The sequence below is a fragment of the Schistocerca cancellata genome, chromosome 11 (assembly GCF_023864275.1).
Source record: "Schistocerca cancellata isolate TAMUIC-IGC-003103 chromosome 11, iqSchCanc2.1, whole genome shotgun sequence".
Lineage (NCBI taxonomy): Eukaryota > Metazoa > Arthropoda > Insecta > Orthoptera > Acrididae > Schistocerca > Schistocerca cancellata.
The window spans coordinates 24,437,381-24,450,738 of record NC_064636.1 but is presented as its reverse complement, the minus strand read 5'-3'; the positions used below and the strand labels follow the sequence as shown (position 1 = coordinate 24,450,738).

The window sequence follows — 13,358 nt, the reverse complement described above, 5'->3', positions numbered from 1 at the left end:
CCAACATTGTACACAACTTTCTTGTACTTTTATGTTATCACATTTTTCCCTTGATAATGGAGAAGAGAGAGGGGGGGGGGGGGGGGGAATTAAGTGAGCTTTCATAAAAACTGAAAACTCTACTTGCGTCATTTGTTATTTTCAAAATGTTACTCTCTTTCCAAATACTGTTCTATTTCTTTTTGAATTTCTCAGGTTATTACATATTATTTACTGTACATTGTTCACCAATAATTCTGTTCTACCGGATAGTTTGTAATGTGGCACTACCTTTGTGCCACTGGTATTGGCTAGTGTACTTTTGCAGATAAGAAAATAGACTGGACTAGAATTTCCTGTCAGTATAGGACAAATTCAGACAATATGGAACTTTTTACACTAAATTTGCAATATAATGTCACCCTTGTCTCACACAGATTGTAGCAGCCATTGGGGTGTCTGTCTGGCCAGCTTCTGCAGCTTTCACTTCCAGGTTGGTTTTTTGCTTGGGCCGTATACTGACAACCAGTCATTCCAGTGATTGACACCATGTCAAAGACTGGAACCAACATTCACAGAAATAAAATTCCATGGTTGTAATTCAAAGTGTAATTGATTTTGCACACTGACATGTTTTGAATTCAATTTTAAAATAAAACCATGGTACCAGTCATTGTTTGGGTGTCAGACTGGAAAATTACAGTTTTAAGACACCCCAGCCTTAAAATTAACAGCTGTGATCGAGGTTATTTTCAACAAGTTCCTTCACTTCCTACATCATCATGGATCAGTCCAATATAATATTATTACTAGACTTAACTTCCAAATGATACAAGTCATGCGTTTTAAGAGGAGCCTTAACGTTGGCCTTTGTGTTCGTCTCATTTAAATGTATTTCTTGTCTCGTATCAAAGACTGAAGCACTGTTAAAAACTGGTGCTTCTACTTTATCACTCAGTTAAAATACACCGTGTCATGTACAGGCGTTAATAAAATCATGGCACTTAAATTTCTGATCAAAGAGAGAGCCAAATTCGTAAGTGCGTGTTGCAATTACAGTGTCAGCATATATGCAGATCGGTAATGCATCACTTCAAAAGAAAAAAATTATGATTTTTTTTCCCGTTTATACGTAAGTAATACTTTAATAGTTCAGTTGTAATTTCTGTTGTCAGTAAAGATACCCCTAAGCAAACGATGTCACCTTTTTTTCAAGAGACGTCTTCACTATTTTCCACATTTGACTTTCCGAATTATACCTGTAGTTAAAAGCTTTGGCAAGTACGGTATTTTTTTGACCTCCATTGAATCTTAAATAGTGTTTTAAAACGGGGAAATAAATAAAGCACTCGTAAAATTAATAGTAAACAATTTATAGGTCAGCTTGTTAAACTTTCAAAACACACTCGAATTTAGGAATTTCATAGCAGAACTGTCACTGTTTTTTCTCGCTAGATTAGAAACACTTCATTATGTTGATGTGTAGATATCTAGAACATCCAACATAAAATACTTATGAGGGCGCAGAACGAAAAACATTTTCATTTCATCCGTGTTTTGACACTTTGTCAAATTCAGATATGGCGGACACTCAATGATATGATCTCTTGACCGGCACGCGCTAGAGCCATCTATCGGTAGGTCCGGTAGTTGAGCATCCCTCATTTCGCTAGCTTTAGACGCCTGTACATTCCACTATCAACGTGTAAATCACATGTGCCATTTCCTAACATCAGGTTCAGACGAAATAATTCCACTTTCAACACTATTAATCGCTCCTTGAAACAAAATTAAATCAATCCATTAACATTTATCAGCTGTAAACCACGGAAAGGTAGTGCATCAACGTTAAATGAAAACATACGTAACTGTTTAAATAGTTTAACCTCACAAGGTGATGATGTCACCCCAAACAATTTCCCAATTGGATTAATTTTGTATTCCAAATTAAATACTCAGAAGAGTGTCATTTGTCAACTGCTAAATGTCATGTAGTAATTTATTTATTTATTTATTGTGTTCATGGAAATGAGCCTTCTTGCTAAAGAGTATCTTTGGCTGCAAAAAATCAATTTACCTGACACTGACAGCAACAGCAAGTATCTTTGCTCGTACGGATTTTACTGCTTGGGAAGTAAGTTTGTGATACGTGTTTGTGTGACAAGTGCAAACAGCAGTGTGTTAAACAAAACTTGAAACTGGGCACCGGTTTCTTCCAACATTATGTACATGCCGAATGGAGACTGATTATGCCAGAAGGTAACACGAAGACAACACTGCGTCTTCAAACTACATGTTGTTCGCTGTCTGCTTAGCGTAAGGTGAGTGCTATCGTGCTTTAGCTATAATATCGATGTACGCGTGAGAACGGGCACGAGGCAGCTTCCGTCTGATATAATGCATATTTTCAACGTAGTTTTCAACATAATCGGAAACCCTTTCGGGTCGACAGAAGCGTCCGATCCCACGCGTCGGCTTTGACCCGTGACGTAAGGGTGTGTCGTGTGTGACGTCATGACGGCTCGGAGTTTGGTTTGTGTGTGTCTGTCTCCAGTTCTGTTTTATTTTATTTACTTTTCTGATCTTTTCTTTCTATCTCGTGAGATTTTTTTTTTAAATTTAAAAACGCTTATTACTTATTTTAATTATCTGTTTCCTCCAATTTCTGTTTTAGGTTATCATATTTATCTTTCCGATCCGTTCGTTCTATCCCGTGAGATTTTTTTTCAAAAAGACAAAAAACACTAATAGCTACTGAAGCATCTTTATGTTCTATGGGTTGCAGGGGTTACGACGCCTGGGGAGGTGGGTGGGTATTCATGCATGGCTGTCTTCACTTACACGTTGTAGCTACGCAAGGCGTCTAAATTTATATTTAGTTCCCCCCACCCAAAACACCCCATTTCCCGCGCTTGTCCCGTTAGTGTCATTAGGCTTCTTGTGGAAATTGTGTGTTCTGCGTTCAGCACCGACATTTAGCCTCTTGTTTAGTTGACACGGTCAGCGTCTTAATGTTTATTGTGAATATGATTTAGGAACTTGATACTAGTCGACCGGGTGTCTTCGTTTTCTGTATTTGTGTACAGTGGAGTACTTACTGTTTACATAACCCACTCTTGTTGTGCCCCCCCCCCCCCCCCCCCGGAGAGAAGTTAGTTCTTGCATACTTTAAGGAAGATTTGGTGTTTATTACGTGCTGAAGTATATTACCTGTTTCGCACGTTTCTAAAGGTCGTGTTAATATTCCAGTACATGAATCTGTTAATTTTTACACACACTTTTAAAAACTTCATCAGCTCATGTTACTTTTTCCACTCTAGTTGCACCATAATTTCACAACCACATGTTGCTGCGGAGGTTCTCATTGGCTGCATATTGCCTACCGTTTAACAATCCTAAAGTGTTAGAGAACTGAGAATACTAGAGAATGTTTTCAAACTGTCTCATGAAAAAACGCAGATAGAGATTTTGTTTTCTTAACTGTGTTGGAAATTTAAGCAGGTTCTATTAAGTTTCCCATTTATCTAAACATTATCCTTCTCCCTCCCATCTTTAATTTCAGCGCACTATAGGACTTGGCAACTGTGTCGGCATTAAATTTGCAGCTGTTACAGATAGTCATTGTCATATTTTATAAAGTAGTAGAATTATTTTTTATAAAGACCTTATATATTCACATCAGCCATGTCAATAGCCCTGGTAAATAAGCATAAGGGGTCAACAGAAAATTGCGGTACCACCCATCAGATTTGGCCCGTGACATAATTGTGGTGTGACGTTATTGTGGCGCAGCGTCTTTGAAATGGATGATGTGTGCAGAGGTGTAAGTGGTGAGCATTAAGCGGTGGTACAGTCGGGTATGGGATGTTTTTGTTTCTGAGCTGGTTGTGAGTGATATTACTGCTGCACTGGAACTAGTGCTGTGTGTTTGTTACTTAATGTTTTCATTGTATAGTTTTGTTGATATTCAGTGAGTTATTTTAATGGTCTTGATTACTGACAACTGAATTGTTTTCGGTTATGGAATTGTTAATTGTCATGTTGTTAATGGTTTGGAGCATAATTTTCGTGTTGTTCATTTGGTACTAGGTATAGATCATACAACAAAATTTACTACTACTACTACTAGTAGTAGTTCGTTAGTTGCTGCTATGATCGACAATATGCTTGCTTCTATTAACTTACTCCATTTATATTGCCTGTTACTGGAGTATGTTAACACGCACTCGTTTGTGTAGATAATTCCCTGTAGTCGCACTATCTTCTGTGTCCTTGGTGGCTGTGGCTCAGATGGATAGAGCGTCTGCCATGTAAGCAGGAGATCCCGGGTTTGAGTCCCGGTCGGGGCACACATTTTTACCTTTCCCTGTTGACATATGTGAACGCCTGTAAGCATCTAACGGCTTTCATTTCATTGTAATTTAATACCAGTTAGTTGGAGGAAAGTATAAAACAGAGCCTTCTGAAGGAAGAATCTAATCTAAATAGTGATGATAATTTAGAACGGTGTGGAATACAGTGCAATTACCCATGTGGTGTGCGTACTGTAAGACCTTCGGTACACACACCATCAGATTATTTGACTTGTCGCTCTAACGAAGTAGGCGAGTGTCAGCAATATGTCTCGTGGTCTTATCGTGGCGTGTTTATCTTCTGCCGTTAGGTCAGACGATAGAAATGCCACTTGCATGCTTAGAGTGGCAGATTGACGGTGACCAACTTTAAACAGAACTTGATTAATTTTCAGACACATTTATTAAAATAATAAAAATCATAGATATTACATAACTTGATTCTGGATGCTGTTTACAATTGACAATCTGAAGTTTCTTTGGTCTTGGTACGTTAATCTTATTCTCACATAGCTCTGATACTTGACAAAGTGTCTGTACATTTCTCTTCATTGCTATGTACAGGAATACGATAATCGTATTAGGCGCAGACTGAAACTTGACTACAGACAAATGCAGACTGACTAATCGGAGGTCTGTGCACTCGTTATAATACCTCGAGCGTTCAGGTATCACTGCGCGAGTGTGATCTGCGAGGAGAAAAGGTTCTACATTAGCAGCAATCTCATTGGCTGCGTTACATACTAATATGCGGATCGGTGGAAGCAGAATTTGGTCTGTCTCTAAGACAGCGCCATCTCATAGTGTGAAGAAGGAAGAGTGCTGCGCCTGCGCTGTTGTGCTTAGCGGGGCGCGCCCTATTGGGAAAGTTGTGTACACGCTTACTACGCCGAACTGTATACACAACATCCCTCTCCTCCGGGGGAAGAAAAAACCTTTTGAAGTTTGCTTGAAAAGCCTTTTTAAGTTTGCTTCTAAAACTTTTTTTTTTCCTTCCGTGCTTTCCGGCGTGCGTATGTCTGTGGGTGCACACATGTTGCTCCCCGTGGCATTCGCCCGTGGTCCGCTAGGAAAACCCACTCAAGACCTATGGAACAGGAAACCGAAGAAGTAAAAATTTTGTTGCGTAATTGCATTTCAACATTGGTACCTTGGTCATAGTTTAAAGCTAATTCTTTTTCGACGTCCATCTTCTGTGGGGATGTCGGCTGTGGACGGCTGGTGTAGTCGGCTGTCCCCGAAGGTGCTGTGTCGGCGGCAGTGGCTGCGTCGGCGGCATCGGCTGCCGGTGATGGCGTCTGGAATCCTGCGAGCTGCTTGGGGTTGACATCTGCTTCTGAGTCTGCAAAATGAAACAGCCTAGGAGTTCTGCCTATATGTGACTGCTGTCTTTGCTGCCGTAATTGATTAGTATGGCGTATAACTATGCCGCTGTGCGTTCTTATTCTATACATGACAAATCCAATGCATTCTACAGTGATTCCTTGTGTCCAAGTACGCTTTCCTCGACCGTAGACAGTTACGAGGACTTTGTCATTTACGTGGAATCGTCGTCCTTTCGACGTTCGTTGATCATTTTCTGGATGCATTGTGGGTTTTAGGATAGACATCAAAGTCCTGTGTTGTCGCCCATGCGGTTTTTCTGCCGGTGACTGTGCCTCATGCGGGGTAGCTCTGTATTGTGACAGAAAAATTGATAAGGAAGTCTCTTTGTTGTACTGTTGCAGCAACTTTGTTATGTGTGCTTTGAACGTTTGTACGAATCGTTCGGCGAGTCCATTAGCCTCAGGGTGAAATGGTGCCATCCTGTAACGTGCAATTTCGTTCATCTGACAGAATGACTGGAATTCTTGCGATGTAAATTGTGTGCTGTTATCGGTCACTATGGTCTGAGGCAATCCTTCAATGGAAAAGATCTTTGACAATGCTTGAATTGTTGTCGCTGAAGAAGTTGTACGCATTTGTAGTACAAAAGGGAATTTTGAAAATGCATCAATAATTAACCAAGAAGTTCCAAGAAAAGGACCTGCATAGTCAATATGCAATCTTGACCAAGGTTCTGTTGCCTGTGGCCACGGAAAATATTGTCTTGGCGGAGCTGATTGATGCGTCTGACAGAATTTACAGTTAGAAAGCATTGTTTCAATATCTTTATCAAAGTTCTTCCAGTAACAATGTTCTCTGGCTATGCGTTTCGTGCGTACTATGCCCCAATGACATTGGTGTAACATTGTCAGCACTTTAGTCCTGAGAGCTTTGGGTATAACTACTCTTGTTTTTCCCGTTTCACTGTGAACTAATATGACGCGTTTGTGCACTGTGAGAGCATGTCTCATATTCCAATAAGACTTCACTTCTGGCTGAGCTAACATGTTCTCATCGGTTGGCCATTCTGTAAGAATGTACTGCTTTATCGTTGATAACACTGGATCTTTGGGCACTAACTTAGTTATTAAGGTGGCATTGATGGGGAAATTTTCCACGACGTCCTCACTGATTACGTCTATCTGAAAACATACGTCCTCTGATTTGTCAAAATGTTCATCTTGATCCGCCGGTAGACGTGAAAGTACATCGGCGATGGCATGTTTTGCCATCGATCTATATAAGATCTCTTAGTTGTAATTAGACAGTAACAATGCCCAACGTCGTAAACGCTGTGCTGTCTTAGTGGATACACTATTATGTGGTCCGAATATTGTCACCAATGGCGTAAGGTCTGTGAGCAGAATAAATTTTCTTCCGTATGTGTAGTCATGAAACTTCTTCACGGAAAAGATAATTGCTAGCCCCTCTTTTTCTACTTGGCTAGGGTTTTGTTGACTTGAGTTTAAAGTTTTCGACGTGTATGCAATCGGTCGTTCAATTCCTTGATGTTTATGGGACATGACTGCACCGCTCCCGTAATCGGGCGAGTCCGCCGCAATAGTGATCAACTTTTGCGGGTCATATGTCGTAAGACATTTTGCGTCTACTAAACTTTGTTTCAGTTTGTCGAATGCGCGCTGGCATTCTTTGGGCCAATTCTACGCGACTCCTTTGCGAAGCAATCTGTGCAACAGTTCGGAAATTTCAGCTGCTTTCGGTATGAATTTCCGGTAATAATTAATTTGGCCTAATAAAGCTCTTAGTTGCTTTAAGTCTTTCGCAGCTGGCAATTTCTGTCACTCAATGTAACTGGGTTTTCTCTTTTGATGCTGTCAATTGTCAGGATGAGCATTCTAAAGCATTCTATCAGGGTGAAAATATTAAATAAATTAACTTATCTCTCTTAACAACATGTGGGCAGGGTGGGTTCTTCCTTGGCTCGGGTATGAGGTCGAATGAAACATCATTTTTACATAAGATAACTTTTATTGAAGATTTGTACAACTGTATCTTACGGGATGTTCTGGTTCGGAGAGCGGGAGCTGTGTCGTTTGCGTAGCCTTCTGCTGCGGCAGCGGCGGCGGCGGCAGCGGCAGCGTCTGATTACGCGTAGCGGTGTGTATCTCGTGTCGCCGTCTCGCCCAGCTGACCGGAGACGCGCAGCGCGAGGTGGCCCGTTTAATTATTGCGAGCGACGTCGTGCATCGGATGGTGATACCTTGAATGTGGCGTCCCAGTGTTTCTCTTCTCTAAGCGGCCGCGTGTGTTGTGCGTCGGCCAGCAGAGCGGCGCGGCGGGGGAAGGCCAGTGTCCCGGACTCGAACCACGGACTCCCGCTTGCCAGTCTTCGGCTGTCAGGTCTTCATCCCAGCTCACAGGTGACTGCTGAAGTGAGGCCGTCTCCTTCCCGTCCTCACGAGTCACCCGGGTACGTAAAGATCAGACTTCAAATACCTTTTAACTTCTGTCTTCTGGCGCCGAGGCTGCTGCTTGCTATTCCATTACAGCGGCGGACTTGGTGCGTCTGTGCATGATGTAGTCTCTTCTTGCATGACGGTCTTCAGCACCGAAACTAACTTAAAACAACTGCTACGCTTCTTCACTTCTTCGTCGCTCGTCTCCGTCTTCGTCTCCGTCTTCGCCTTCGTCTTCCTCTCGTCTTCATCTGTCGGGCCCACTGCGTCTCGCGTATTTATTCACTTCAGTTTACTGGAGGTGAACGACTTCACGGCCATTGCCTCTTCTGTCACGTTGAAAAGATTCTCGAAGATTCTTCTTAACGTCGGTCATTGGCTCTTGGAATGTAGGCGAGGGCCTTTGCTCACATGCGACAACTGAGAAACACGTGAGCCGGTCATTGCCTCTTCTGTCACGTTGAAAAGCTTCTCGAAGAATCTTCTTAACGTCGGTCATTGGCTCTTGGGATGTAGGCGAGGGCCTTTGCTCACGTGCGACAACTGAGAAACACGTGAGCCGGTCGGGCGATGCCCTGACGGCTGAATCGACAGCGCCCGCTTATGTGGAACTTGCTGACTTCACGGTCATTGTCTCTTCTGTTCTGTTTTGCCCGCTGTTTGCCAGTATGTAACTCTCTAAACTAAACCAAGTTTTTTCATTTATATTCTAATTTCTACTTCACTTTGATTTTACTAATTTATTTACTTAAGTACCACTCAACAGTATTGCTTCTTATATGCTGTAGTGTTGGACTGATTCTGTTATTTGACAATATATGTCCTAAATACTGAATTTTCTTGACAAAAAGTATACATTTGTCCTTGTTGCACCTGAGATTGGCCTTTCTGAGAACCTTGAACAGTTCTTCCAGGTTATCTAGTAAATCTTGTGGAGTTTTTCCCGAGACGATTATGTCATCGAGGACAGTTTCTAATTAATTGTTCCAAGTAACGTTGAAAGATGCTTGGTGCACTAGCAATACCAAATGGTAAGCGCTTGTATCTGTACAATCCAAATGGAGTATTTATGACCATAAACTTTTGTGTATCTTTGTCTAAAGGGATCTGCAGATATGCTTCCTTTAAATCCAGTTTGGTGAAATACACACCCCCTGCTAATTTATACATCAGTTCTTCCGGTTTCGGAATCGGGTATGTATCTATAATGCACTGCGAATTGACAGTATTCTTGAAATCTCCACAGATACGTAATGATCCATTTGGCTTTTCTATTACAATGATTGGTGTAGCTCAGGCGCTACATGTCACTGGTTCGATAATACCATTGCCTTCTAAACGGTCAAGTTCTTGTTTTATGCGTTCTTTCATAGCGTAAGGGACAGTTCTAGCTTTGCAAAACTTCGGCACTGCATTCGGTGTCAGCGTAATGTGTGCATGGTAATCAGTTACGCTGCCTGTCGCGGAGGAAAAAATATCTTCGTACTTCTGCAACACTGTTTGTAATTTTCCTTTCGGAACTTCATGCGTGACCTGTTTCGCTTTATGGATTGTGAAGCCTAATTCGCTAAAGACATCCAGACCCAGCAAGTTTGATGCCTTATGGGTGTTAACTACTGCTAAAGTAGCTGTCTTGGTAAACTGTTGGTAAGTTACTTCCGTCGCCAGTGCACCTTTGACTGGAATTTGTTCATCACTGTAGCTGTACAGTGAGCTGTCAAAATGCTTCAATTTAGGAGAACCCAGTCGTTAATGCGTGTGCAGGTTTATTATACAGATCGACGATCCTGTGTCATCTGGAGTTTGATAGGTATTTTGTTCACCAGTAATGTGACGTACAAAGATTTGTTCCTGTTTTGTACAATAGTATTAACTTTTCTATACTGTACACTTTTCTTATTACACACTTCTGATTTGTGCCCTTTTCATTTGCAAAAGTCACAATGTGCGTTACAATAGTAACAGTTGTCTCTGTGATGATTGATTTCACATTTAAGTCATGATTTCAACTTTAGTCTTTTAGTTTGGGTGTGTGATCCGTTCTTAGATCGCGTGAGCCGAGCCTTGCTGTCCAGTTTACAGCCTTGGGTATGCGGGCCGTGTTGCCCCGTTTCGCGTGCCTGTGTCGCGAACACGTCACAGCCGTCGTCACGTGCCACACTCACAGAACCTTGGCTTTGTTCGTGAGCTCGAATGATCGGTAAACAATATTTCAAGGACCCATTGATTAAACTAAGGAGTTCTTTCCTTAATTTCTCGTCTGGTGAATGCATTATGAGCATATCACGTATTAAAGAATCTGCATAGGACTTTTTACACTTTTCGTTTTCACAAATAAATTTGCAGTTCCTAGTTAATCCTTGCAACTGTGTAATCCATTCCGTGTATGTCTGCTGTGCCCTTTTCTTGCATAAGTAAAATTTATGCCTTGCAGCAGTGACATGCGTTTGCTTGTCGAAGTATTTTTTGAGCAAGCCTTTAATAGCTGGGAATGACAAATTGGTTGGTTCAAAAGTTGGACTCAGTTTTAAGAGGAGGTTATACATAGCTGGACCGCAATTTGCCAAAAATAAGATCTTCTTTCTACATCACCTGATATCTGGTGTGTGAGGAAGTGCTGTTCCAGGCGTGCTGCATAGTCCGGCCACGCTTCTTCCTTGCTTTTGTAAACTGCGAAAGGTGGTGGCGGAAGTTTAATTTGTAGCGGAGACGCTACGGCAAGCTGCGACTCCAAACGTTCCACTCTTGTAAGCAACGCCTGTTGCGTCTGCTGTATTTGTGCCATGAGATTTACGATCTGCGCCGTGAGGTCCATGGGTATCTGAAAATTCCAAGTGCGACTAGATTACTGCAATAATGATATTTTAGCTGCAAGTGAGTGGATTAGCAGTCAAGTATGTATCTTCTAGAAGTCCACTGTAATTCTAATTTATTCAAGGCTCACACGTTGTCGTCCGTAATTGTGCTGACATCATCTGTTTGCTTAGTACCTCATTGCCAATGTGGTGTGCATACTGTAAGACCTACGGTACACACACCATCAGATTATTTGACTTGTTGCTCTAACAAAGTAGGCGAGTGTCAGCAATATGTCTCGTAGTCTTATCGTGGCATGTTTATCTTATGCCGTTAGGTCAGATGATTGAAATGCCACTTGCACGCTTAGACTTGCAGATTGACAGTGACCAACTTTAAACAGAACTTGATTAATTTTCTGACACATTTATTAAAATAATAAAAATCATAGATATTACGTAACTTGATTCTGGATGCTGTTTACAATTGACAATCTGAAGTTCCTTTGGTCTTGGTACGTTAATCTTATTCTCACATAGCTCTGATACTTGACAAAGTGTCTATACATTTCTCTTCATTGCTATGTTCAGGAATATGATAATCTCATTAGGCGCAGACTGAAACTTGACTACAGACTAATGCAGACTGACTAATTGGAGGTCTGTGCACTCGTTATAATACCTCGAGCGTTCAGGTATCACTGCACGAGTGTGATACACGAGGAGAAAAGGTTCTACGTTAGCAGCAATCTCATTGGCTGCATTACATATTAATACGCAGATCGACGGAAGCAGAATTTGGTCCGTCTCTAAGGCAGCACCATCTCGTAGTGCGGAGATGGACAAGCGCTGCTCCTGTGCTGTTGTGCTTAGCGGGGTGTGCTCTATTGGGAAAGTTTTGTACGTGCTGACTACGCGGAACTGTGTACACTACAGCCCATGAACCACACGTGGGGGAGCAGGGTACCTTGTAATATTTAATACATAAAATACTTATAATACAAAAAATACTGACTAGCTGAAAGCAGGGATAACTAAACGGCCGCCAACCCACTAGGACTATGAATCTCCAGAATCATGGGAAAGGTAATGGCAAAGAAATTTAATCAATAGCATGTCAACAGGAGGTCGTCACCCTTTTCCACAACACAACATTTCATGAGAACATAAATGAATCAGAAAGCACTGAGTTTGCAGTTATGTTCTGAAAGATTAAATTTTGAAAATAAAGTTAAATGCAGTTACTGGTTAAATAAGTGTAACTAAAACTTTGATATGTAAAGAATGACAGAAACAAAGGCAAGCAGTTTACCGTTGATTATTGAAAGGTTGAACTGATTTTACTTTAAAAATAACAACAATAAGGTTCGCAGGAGAGCTTCTGTAAAGTTTGGAAGGTAGGAGACGAGGTACTGGCAGAAGTAAAGCTGTGAGTACCGGGCGTGAGTCGTGCTTCGGTAGCTCAGTTGGTAGAGCACTTGCCCGCGAAAGGCAAAGGTCCCGAGTTCGAGTCTCGGTCGGGCACACAGTTTTAATCTGCCAGGAAGTTTCATATCAGCGCACACTCCGCTGCAGAGTGAAAATCTCATTCTGGAAAGATCCCCCAGGCTGTGGCTAAGCCATGTCTCCGCAATATCCTTTCTTTCAGGAGTGCTAGTTCTGCAAGTTTCGCAGGAGAGCTTCTGTAAAGTTTGGAAGGTAGGAGACGAGGTACTGGCAGAAGTAAAGCTGTGAGTACTGGGCGTGAGTCGTGCTTCGGTAGCTCAGTTGGTAGAGCACTTGCCCGCGAAAGGCAAAGGTCCCGAGTTCGAGTCTCGGTCGGGCATACAGTTTTAATCTGCCAGGAAGTTTCATATCAGCGCACACTCCGCTGCAGAGTGAAAATCTCATTCTGGAATAAAATACATACTAAGTGAACAGAAGTCACTCGCTAAGCTGAATATAGAATAAATGAAATTAAGAGAGCACAATTTGTGCTGTATCTTTAGTTATTAGTTTTGCCAGTGAAATTTTACATTACTCTAAGTGAATGAAATTGAAAATTAGTTAAGCGTCTGTTATGAAATACAAGAATGAACAGTCGCTGAGGCAGAAAATTTAGGCTGAGACTGGTCATTACCAAACAAACAAAACTGGCTGTAAATAGTTAATTAATTTTCACGGAAACGGAAAGGACCCTGCTTGCTAATAATGTCGGAGGACAATGACAACATAGGTGCCCTGTAAGTTTTAACTATAGCAGGTTGCTATTCGGGATAGCCATATTTTGTGAAAATGTAACTTTACGGTCTTACGGTCTTGTAGCTGTGGGGACAATGAAGAATGTAGACAAGGAAGGACAGTGCTGAGCTGCCTCTGTTGTTGCTACTGGCGCTGATTGAGAACCCTGTCGCCTCCAGAGCCACGGATAGTTATGGGACAGGCAGTACCGTATTTACTCGAATCTAAGC

General features: G+C 41.8%; 1 non-coding gene across 1 annotated transcript; it reads left to right on the top strand.

The window, feature by feature from the left end:
* The first annotated feature begins 12,659 nt into the window (after window positions 1–12,659).
* Trnas-cga (transfer RNA serine (anticodon CGA)) lies at window positions 12,660–12,734 on the top strand. Its single transcript has one exon. It is a non-coding gene; the product is annotated as a tRNA-Ser (tRNA).
* Window positions 12,735–13,358: the final 624 nt, after the last annotated feature.